Raw genomic sequence first — 10,611 nt, forward strand, 5'->3', positions numbered from 1 at the left:
TAGAGCTCTCCCCAAAGCCTCATGCAGTCATAGGTGGGGCTTTTTCAGAGGTGGCTGGATCTAGAGTGTGTGATTGATTCATGGTGCAATGCTAAGATAAAGAGCACAAGGATTAAGGATGTGACTGCCACATGCCCTAAGTAGCCTGGATAAGATATAAGGGATAGAAAGAGCTGTGGTCATCCCTTGTTGCTTTGCTACCTTCTGCCTGCCATGAACTGTTTCCCCTCTGTGATGCCTGTCTGCTGTGCCTTGGAGCCAGCCTGCTATGGACTGCAACCTCTACAAACTGTGACCTAAATAAACCTTTCCTCCTTTAATTTGGAGTATTGGGTATTTTGTCTCAACTAAGACAGTGAGGCACAGTACATCATAATTCCTTTTAGCATTTCCAAAGCCTTATATGTAACAGTTTTCCTCTTTTAACAGATGAAAACAGTGAAGCATAGAGATGGTAAGAAAGTTGCACCAAGCTACAAACTGTGCCAAGCATGGCAAATTGAAATCCTGAACCAGGCTCTCTGACCATAGAACACACACGTTAATGAATGCTACTTCCTGATATTCAGAATAAATTTTTCCCTCACAACCACATTGTAGCCATAATTACTTTCACAAGACAGTCCATGAATGTCTGGAAATCTGTCTAGACACTAGACTATCCTACACAACTGAACTGTGGTGACTGATGAGCCAACCCAGACACAAAGGAACTGGTAACATAAGGGATGATTTATCTCTAGTTTAGCAATGACCATGGCCCTCAAAAAAGGAGTTCTAGCATTTTAAGGCCAAATAATCCTTGCAGCAAGAGAAATAGGTAAGAGTAGATTTGCTTATGGCTGGGGATTTAGCTCAGTGGCACTGCACCTGCCTCACAGGCACAAGGTCCAGCTGAGGAAAAAAAAAAAAAGAGTAAATCAGCCCTGATTTAAGCAGGAAAGGAAAAGCCATATTCTTCTTCCACTTCCCAAAATTAACTCTGAAACAGACACTTCCAAAAACCTTTGAATTCCAAAGAAGATATTCTGAAAACCACTGAAGTAGAAGGACTGATGTAGAAGACCCAACAGACCTTTCTAGAAATCAATGGACAAAGTATCTTATCACATTGTTCTTGTAGATAAAAATACATAAATATGGGTTAGAAGATAATATGTACGGTTAATTATGTGTAACAATAGATCGTTCCATCTATTGCAAAGTTTTTAGTGCCATCCTGAAAGACTTATCTGGTCCTATCTCAGTCAACATTTTTCATCAAAAACTTAGTGAAGGGGCTGGGGATTTAGCTCAGAGGTGCCGCCACCTGCCTCACAAGCACAAGGTCAAGTTTGATCCCCGGTACCAAAAAAAAAACTAACTTGGTGAAGTCAAGTTATGCCTGAGACACAAAATGGAAAATAATTTACTGTAGTCTAGATGTAGACTGTCCCCAAAGGGCCTTTGTTAAAGGCTTAGTGCCTCCTTGTCACCATGAAGAGCTGATAGAAACTTCAAAAAGACAAGCCTAATGGGAGTCTTCCAGTCACGGAAGCATAACCTTGAAGGAAATAGTGAGGGCCCATGAGGAAAACTGTTTTGCTAAGCTGTGCTCCAGCCATGATGTGCGTCCCTGCCCATACCAGAAACCTAAAAGCAATGGGTCAGCCCAGTCATGGACTGAAACCTCGGAATATGTGTGCTGAAATAAATTTTTCTCTTTATAAGGTAATTATCTCAGGTATTTGTTATAGTACTGAAAAAGTAACACCCATTTAAAATTATCACCAAATAAAGAGTGGACTGCAAGCTATTCAGAAATATACATTTTTAAATGCTGAATATTTTCCACAATAATCCTTTCTGGTGAGACCTAGTGTACAGGACTGACCCATGAAGGAGCCAAGGCATTCAAAACTTCATCTTAAACCTCAAAAAGTCAACTCATTTCCATGCTTGTACAGTTAACTTTTCAGATATGAACTCCCCACCTATCCACCTACCACCACCACCAAACTGCAGTAGGACTGCTTACAAGACCATAAGGAATGCCAAATTTGAAAGAACACACACCAAACATCAAGAAGCCAAAGTAGCCAAGTGTGGCTCAAGCATACCCCTTGAGCATGCCTGTAGTCAGCTACTCTAGATCCGAGATAGGAGGATCACTTGAGCCCAGGAGTTCAAAACCGGCTTGAGTAACATTAATGAGACTCTGCCTCAAAATGAATAAATAAATTTTTAAAAGCCAAAGCGAATTTTAAATTAAATGGTCTTGTAGAAAATGATATTAAAATCAGTGTAAGGAACCAAGACTAACGAAAAACCCAGGCAGACAAGGAGTAACTGATCCTTGGATCACAAGGACTAATCTGAGTCAGATCTTACTTAGTCTTTCATTTTGCTTATATAAACCAGCTGTGATGTGGATCATGAGCTGATCAGCCAAATTGAAAGGTCCAGAATTGAATAGATAATTCTTTCCAAGCCACAGTAGAGTTAGTACTTTCCTGTTTAACTTAATGAGAAGCTGTAATAAGTTCCAAGCTATTCTTGAGATGACTGCATATGCACATGACTTCTTTCAACCCTAAGTACTCTTCCAAATACATTAAGTACTTGAACTTATCTTTGTGTGAAAAAGAATCTAGGACTTTCCCACTCTGTGTTCAGTTCTACATCTTAATGTGCCAATTATGAATATGGGGTAGAAGACAGTTTTAGCTGTCCAGATGAAACAAAACAATGGTGAAAGTTGGGGGAGGAAACCATGGGAAAAAATTATTATAGTGGGAACTTCATAGAGTTAGTGAATTCCTCAAAGATTAAAACTCCCAATAAAATGAAAATCCCAACTAAATCCTATTTAGTTGTGTCTCACTTTGTTATTGTTGCTAGTACTGTTGTTTTATGGAAAGGCAACACAAGTGTGTTGGAAGGAAAAAAGAAAGTTGTCTCCTTTACTTTCAGTAACAGTAGCTCTATGCTTTGTGCTATTAATAATATCCACATAACAGTGTTTTTTAGCGAACTCAAAAATCCATGGAAAATGTTTAGAACAATGCCTAGTAAAAAAAAATATGTGCTATTATACTACCATTATCATCATTGTCCTGGCACCTATCAATCCTCTTAAACAGCATAGAAATCTTGCAGACCAGCTCCAGGATAGCTCCTGGGGTGAAGGTATAAGGAAATCATGGTACTATAAAATAGGAGGGTTTCCACTCAGATCCAAAATAGACAAGGCTAGATCTAAGGAGTATGGGAATAGCATCTTTAAAATTACTTCATACTGCCTAAGGTGTGTCTTCTGCTAATTGCCTTCTCTGGACCAAAAGAGTGGTCATACTTCCTGTAGGCCTTGTCTCTGGGGAGTTTGTATAGGCTACAGGTTAGATTAAGTAAAAGCAGATAATAATATAGGATGCTTATTAAACTGGTGTCCCAGTGATAGTGGCATGAGAATGCTAGCGTGGAAAAGTATCTGATAAAATCTCTATAAGTATACAACTACACAGTATGAAGAAATTTGGTTTTGGACTTGGATAGAGAATAGACAGCTCAAACCCTGGCCACTAGGTCTGTTTTGAAATGACCAACTTAGGGCAACTCTTTCATCTCCTAGGAAGAATCTAAAAATATTCCCTGTTAAGTATTTTTTGTTTGGGATTCCAGGCCCATATGGAATAGGAAGCTGAGTTGGACAGGGAGATTGTATGATAATTTTGAGGATTATAGATAATGCTATTAGCAGAATTCAGAGGTAAAAGAAATGCAGGATGTAGTGTTTCAAGCAGAAGAGACTAGTTAGAGAGAATATATGCAACATATGAGAAAACCTATCAGTTCCCGGAATCCAATCCTGTATATAACTCACAGAGATAATTTTATAGATCACCATTGGCCCTAACAGAAAAATGTCTGCCTGCAAATACTACATTTTCTAGAGCAGATGTGGGTTTGAGGAGCAGTTGAAGCAGGACTTGCATTATAGTATAGTCTTTTATTTATTTAGTATAGTATATGTTTTATAAACAATAAGATATTCTTACACAGTTTTTCTTAGCTACTCTGTTTTTTGCCTAATAATATATCAAGAAACTCTTTCCATATCATTAGTGTTTTATCAAATCTTTCATTAATTCACAAATATTTACTGAGCATATATTATGCACTTTCTAGACACCAAACATATAGTGGTGAATAGGACAGAATATGAAGCTTCCGGTCTCAAAGAGATTTCAGTCTGATAAGAAAGGAAATCAATAAATAGAGAAGGGAAATTCTGGGACTGATAGGTGCTGTGCAAAGTATTAAAACAGAATGGTGTCACTGAATGCCTGAGACTACTTTCAACTGGATACTTTAAACTAATAAGGAAGTAGTATTTTAGCTGAAGTCAAAATGATGAGAATCACGATACAAAGACTGAAGTAAGAGCATTCCACCCAGATGGAAAACTAGTGCAAAGGCCAGAGGCAGAAAGGAGCTCAGCCTACCTAAAAAGCAGTGAAGAGCTAGGCTGACTGAGTCTAATAGGTGAGGGAGAAGGGGTCACACAGGCTAAGAAGGCCTCGATCCCATAAAGATCTTGGGGTTTTATTCCAAATGTGAAGGGACACCAGTATAGGTTATTTTTTACAAAATCAGATGCGTGTGCATATGCGGGGAATAGGGGGAAGACAATGCTTTATTGAGGTATAACATATACAACAAAGCTCCCCAATTTTAAGTCAGCAATTTCACTAATTTTAACAATGTATACAATTATGTAAATATGCCACAATTATAATGTTAAACATTTTCATCACTCCAAAAAGTTTCTTCCCAAGCCATGGCACTCATCCTCTTAACCCTTACTTGCTGTCACTAGAATTACAACTTTTCCAGAATGCATTGTCAATGGAATCATAGTTAGGATGGCTACATAATTTCCAGGCTTGGTGCAGAGTAAAAATATAGAGCCCCTTGTTCAAAAATCATTAAGAATTTCGAGGCAGCAAGAGTAGAGCATTAAACGTAGTACAGATCCTTTCTGAACATGAGCCCTCGTGGGGCAACACAGGCTAGCCCATGAAGCCAGCCCTGCATAAGATATGTGGGTTTTTGTGTCTCTTTTTCGATTAGCATAAAGATTTAGCCATATTGTTGAGTGTAGCTGTAGTTAGTCCCTTCTTATTGATAGTTGTATTTCATTGATGAATGTACCAGAATTTATCTATCGATATGGACATTAATGTTGTCTTTAGTCTGGAGTTGTTTTGAAAAAAACTGCTAATGAACATTTAAATACAAATCTTTGTATGATATCTTTTGAAGAGAAGTTTTTAGTTTTGATTAAACTCACATTATCAACTTTTCACTTGTATGGTTCACACTTTTTGTGTCTTACCTAAGAAATTTTTATCTAACCAAAGGTAATAAAGATTTTCTGCCATGTTTTCTTTCAGAAATTTCATAATTTTAGATTTTACATTTAAGTCTATGATCCATTTGGAGTTATTCTGGTAGATCACGCAAAGTATGAGTCAAAGTTACTTACATACTTATGAATAACCATTCCTTTTGTTGAAAAGGCCATCCTTTCTTGGTTGAATTGTCTATGGCTTACATTTAGGTCTATAGTCCATTGAAGAATTTCAACGGAAAGAGTGACACCATCCTTGAACTAGGCATGGTGATACCCACCTATAATCCTAGCACTCAGGCTGAGGCAGGAGGATCCCTGTGAGTTCAAGGCCAGCCTTTACTACATAGTTAGCTCAAGGCCAACCTGAGCTACATAACAAGACCTTGTCTCGGGAAAAAAAAAAAAGAAAAGAAGGGTGACAAGATCTTTTAACAAGATGGTGCAGCTGCTATAAAAAGCATGGATTATAACAGAGCAAAAGTGGAAGAGAGATCAGCTAGAAGACTATTCAGAGTTCTGGTGAAAAACTATAGAAGCTTGGATTGCTTTTAAGCAGAAGAAAGTAATCTCATAGTATTTTTCATTGGTGTTTCCCTAGTGACTAATAATGCTTAGCATTTTTCATGTGCTTATTTTCCATCCATTGATCACCTTTGGCGAAGTGTCTATTCCAATCATTCCTACTCACCTTTCTTTTTTTTTTTTTAAACAGTTAGATCTAATACCCACAGGAGAATTTTAAGCAAAGGACTGGCAACATCTCATGGTGGTTTTGTGGCTTTAATTGGCATTTCTTGAATGTCTAATAATGTTGATCTCTTTATGTGCTCATTTCCCGTATATTTTATATCTGATGGAATATCTATTCATATCACATATCGTTTTTAACATTTCATTCTGTGATCCACTTGGAGGGTTTAAGTAGAGGAGTAACAAGATCTTTTAACAAGATTATGCAACTGCTCTGAGGAGAATGTCCTAAATTGAGTCAAGAGGGCAGCATTTCCCACTCACTGTACTCTGGATTCCCCGTGGAACTGATCCCAGAGAGGGACTCAGCCACAAGCCATTTACAGACCACAATTCAATCAGACAAAGCTAAGTGTCTTAGTACTGAAGGGAGCTCTTGGTGGCAGATCACAGCATCTATATCACTTCTTTGACATTTCTCAGGTTATTTGTTTTGTCAAAAATATTCCTCACTACCTCCAATACATTAAGCCCTCCATCCATTACCCCCATCCATTAAGTCAAGGTCAAATGCTGTATCCTCCATTATTTGGCTCTTGTCATTATAAGTAATATGTTTCTCCTCTAAATTTCAAAATTTATCTATATTCCTCTTAGGTCACCACAGTATTTATCTGGTTCAACCTTCTACCAGAGTTATTTTTCATTTCAATAAGTTGAAAATTTTCAACAATCCAGGCAGTAAATTAGAACCTGAAGTTACAAACAAAACAGACATAATCATCTCCATGCTTTAAACAAATAAAATTGAGTCTGGTGTGGTGCACTTGCCTGTAATCCCAACACTAGCGGGATGAGGTAGGAAGATCACAAGTTCAAGTCCAGCACAGGCAACTTAGCAACTTAGCAAGACCCTGTCTCAAAGTAAAAGATCTAGGAAAGAATCTCACTGTGAAGGCTTTGGGTTCAAGCCCCAGTACAGAAAAAAAAAAAAAAAAAAAAAATGGAGGGGTGGCACCAGCAAGTCCCACCCCTTTAAAAAATAATAATATATGGAAGTTAAAGGTTCACAGTAGTAAATAAGAGCACGTAGGAGGGGAATTTAATTCAAACAAATGTATCAGGAAATTATCCTCTAGAGAAGTGATAAATTCAGATAGGTAAACAATAGCTCAGTGAATGGAAAGTGGTGGGGTTGAGAGGTATACTCAAGTAAGAGAGAGGACCAAATACTAAGGTTCACAATTAGTAAGCAAGTATATATTGGTCCCCTCCTGAGGCAATACCACCAAATAAAAACAGAAGAAAGGCTCTTTCTCTGTAGAGCTTTCATTCTAAGCAATAAAAACCAACATAATTACAATTATGTAACCATAGTTATATAGGAGAGAATCGTGCATAATGGGGTTGAAGACGTAGGTAGAGCCAGATCACTAAGGGTCTGGCAAGAACCTGAGAATTTTAATACAATGGGATATGATCAAATTAGTTTTTTTGCTTGTTTGTTAGCTTGTTTGGGGGAGGAGAGGTTGGTGTTGTATGGGGAAGGCTGGTATGTGTGTGTGTGTGTGTGTGTGTGTGTGGGTGGGTGTGTGTATTGGGGGGGAGTGTGTGGTGCTGAGGATTGGACTCAGGGCCTCTCATCTCACATGCTAAGCATCCTCTCCACCACTGAGCTGTGTCACCAACCCACAACTGATTTTTAAGCAATCACTCTAGCTATAGTGCATATCTTTTGTGCCCTCTCTATTTTGTAAGCTTTTAGAAGACTGTGCTGTATAACTAATTTACCTTCTAACATGTAAGCCCCCTTTGCAATAATGTACACCAAAATAAAAACAATGGCTAACATTTGAATGCTTTTTATGTGCTGGAGACTGGTATAAGGATATACAACATATCAATTTATCAATTCTCAAAATCCACCATCTCAATCCAGGCATGGTGGCATGTACCTGTAATCTCAGCACTCAGGAGGCCGAGGCAGGAGAATCACCAGGAGTTTGAGGCCAGCCTGGGTTACACAGTGAGTTCAAGGTCAGCCTGAACTACACAGCAAGACCCAGTCTCAAAAAACAAAACAAAACATCTCAATTGGCTGCCATAGGAAACTTTACACACCAGAGAATTCGCAGATATCTATGTGTACAGTGGGGTAGGGGGTGCTGTGGATGAGAAAAATAATAAAAAATATTACATGTACAGCTTTGCATCTTATTCAAACCAAATTATTTAGAAACACTGACAATGAGCTACAAGGCTAGGAAATATATGGACTTGCAAACTGTGTGATCCTATAGACAAAAAGACTATTATACACATTTGCACATCTCTAGGACACTCCTCTTATCTGTATTGATGATTATTCAGTATACAATACAGAACATGATGAGCTGGTTTAGCAAAATCATTGTGGTTTCTGAGGAGCTGTTTATTACAAATCACAACAATGTCTTCAAAAAATCAGCAAAAGCTTGTCCTTCTCTGAAAAAATAGATAAAAAATCTCAAGAATGCGTTATCTAGGATCTGCAGAGAGACCTATCTGATTGAGAGCCACCTCCACCCTCTGCCCTGCAGCTCCCTGACATTGCAACACACAAATGAAAGACTTACCTGTGGCCTGAAATTGGCTGTGCCTTCTTGACTAAGAAACCAGATAAACATCACACTTTAAAGAGGCACCAAAGAAAAGTCACAAACTGAGCATTACAAGTATGGTCATGGTTCCAAATGAAAATAAACACAGAGTGTCTTAGGAGATGAAGAGAGGCAGATACAGGTGTTAGGACATGGCTCTGTGATAAAGCACTGTCACTGTTCATACACAGCAGTGAAACAGCTCCATGGTCTTTGGTATGGTTTGGATAAATGTTCCCTAAAGGTCCATGTGCTAAAGGCCTGGTCCCTAAGCTGTCACTATTAGAACCTTCAGGAAGTGGGGTCTAGTGTGAAGCCCTTAGGTCACCAAGACTGCTCTCAGAGCAGACTGTGGGCCCAGTCTCTTCACTTTTCCTGTTTCTTCTTTTGCTTCCCACTTGGGCTGTTGAGGTAAATGGTTTACTCCACCACATATGTCCACCATGATGTGCTGCCTCCTCAGAGACCCAAAGCACTGGGGCCCCTTCATCTCGACTGGAACCTTCAAAACCATAGCTTTTCTCTTTATAAATTAATTATCTCAGATATTTCTTTACAGTAAGAAGCCTACTAACACAGTACCTTTCTTCAAGCACTCCCAAACAGTAAGTTCCTAGGTTAAACCCATTTATCTGTAACAAAAAACATAAATAATAATGAAGAGCCACTCTTTCCACCATAAGAGCCTTAATTCTGCACACCAATTTCCCTAAGATTAGAGCCCCTGCTTTGTCTTTTTAGCATTTTCCTCCATCTTAGGAAATAGTTACAGCCCTTTGCTGTGTCTTAGCCACACACAACCCACCCCATCCCTACTGCAAGTGCTGGAGGTATGTCAGATTGATTTGCATAGGAAATTGGGATATGTTCCTTTATAACATTTCATAAATTTTGTTGAAACAAATGTAAACTAAAAATAGGACTTTGCAATAAAAAGCATTTTTATAGAAACCAAACAAAGACTAACATGCATAGAACCCAACCATTAAGAAAACAAAGGAATTGTTTTTCTTGACAGCCCTAAAGAGCTTTAAATTAATGTCAAAGACAGGATGCCTGTCACAGAACAGAGACACGTTCCAGCCCCTACTTGTTTACATCTTCCTGGGGCCATAACTCCACCCACACCCCTTCCCCCTCACCCCACTCCCTATTTGTCTTTCAGAAACAAAAGGCAGTCAAGTTTAACCCTATCTGTAACCAAAAGATGTATTCCATTATGAACCACAGGCTGCTGCTGTTCTTAAACAAAATCCAAGTTAATAAGCAAATAATAATGATGCTCATTTAGCAGCACATACCAGCCTCTGCAAAAGGCACATACATTATGTTTTCTCAATTAATTCCTGCAACAACTCAGATGTGGAAACTAAGACTCAGAGAAGATAACTGGTCAAGTTACTTTGAAAAGTAGATCTGCTTGACTCTAAAATCTATGCTTTAACTGTAGTTAAAGCCTATAAAGTAAATGTATTCATAATAAATTACTTATTAGTTTATTAAAATTAATTTATAAATTTATTTACAAATAAATAAATTATCTATAAGTTAAATGTATAAATTGTTATCTATTTAAACATAAGCCCTAAGCACTCGAATTGTTTTTGTTTTTGAGGTTATCTTTGTTGTTGTTGCTGTTGTTGCAGCTGCTATAGTTGTTGTTTTGACATAGTGTCTCAACACCTAGATTGGTCTCAAACATACGATCCTCCTGCTTCATCGTATTTTAAATTAAATATATCCAGGCACCAAGTACATCTACAGTAATCTTAATTCTTACAACAAATACGTAACTGGTCACTCAGTCAATCATTTGTACTTTTCACTGATATAATATAGATTAGTAAAATTGGAATTATTGATTCACTTAAGAAATATTTGAGATTC

Source organism: Heterocephalus glaber, unplaced genomic scaffold (genome assembly GCF_053883595.1).
Source record: "Heterocephalus glaber isolate CG9 unplaced genomic scaffold, H.glaber_assembly_v1.0 deba00001429, whole genome shotgun sequence".
In the NCBI taxonomy this organism is placed as follows: Eukaryota; Metazoa; Chordata; class Mammalia; order Rodentia; family Bathyergidae; genus Heterocephalus; species Heterocephalus glaber.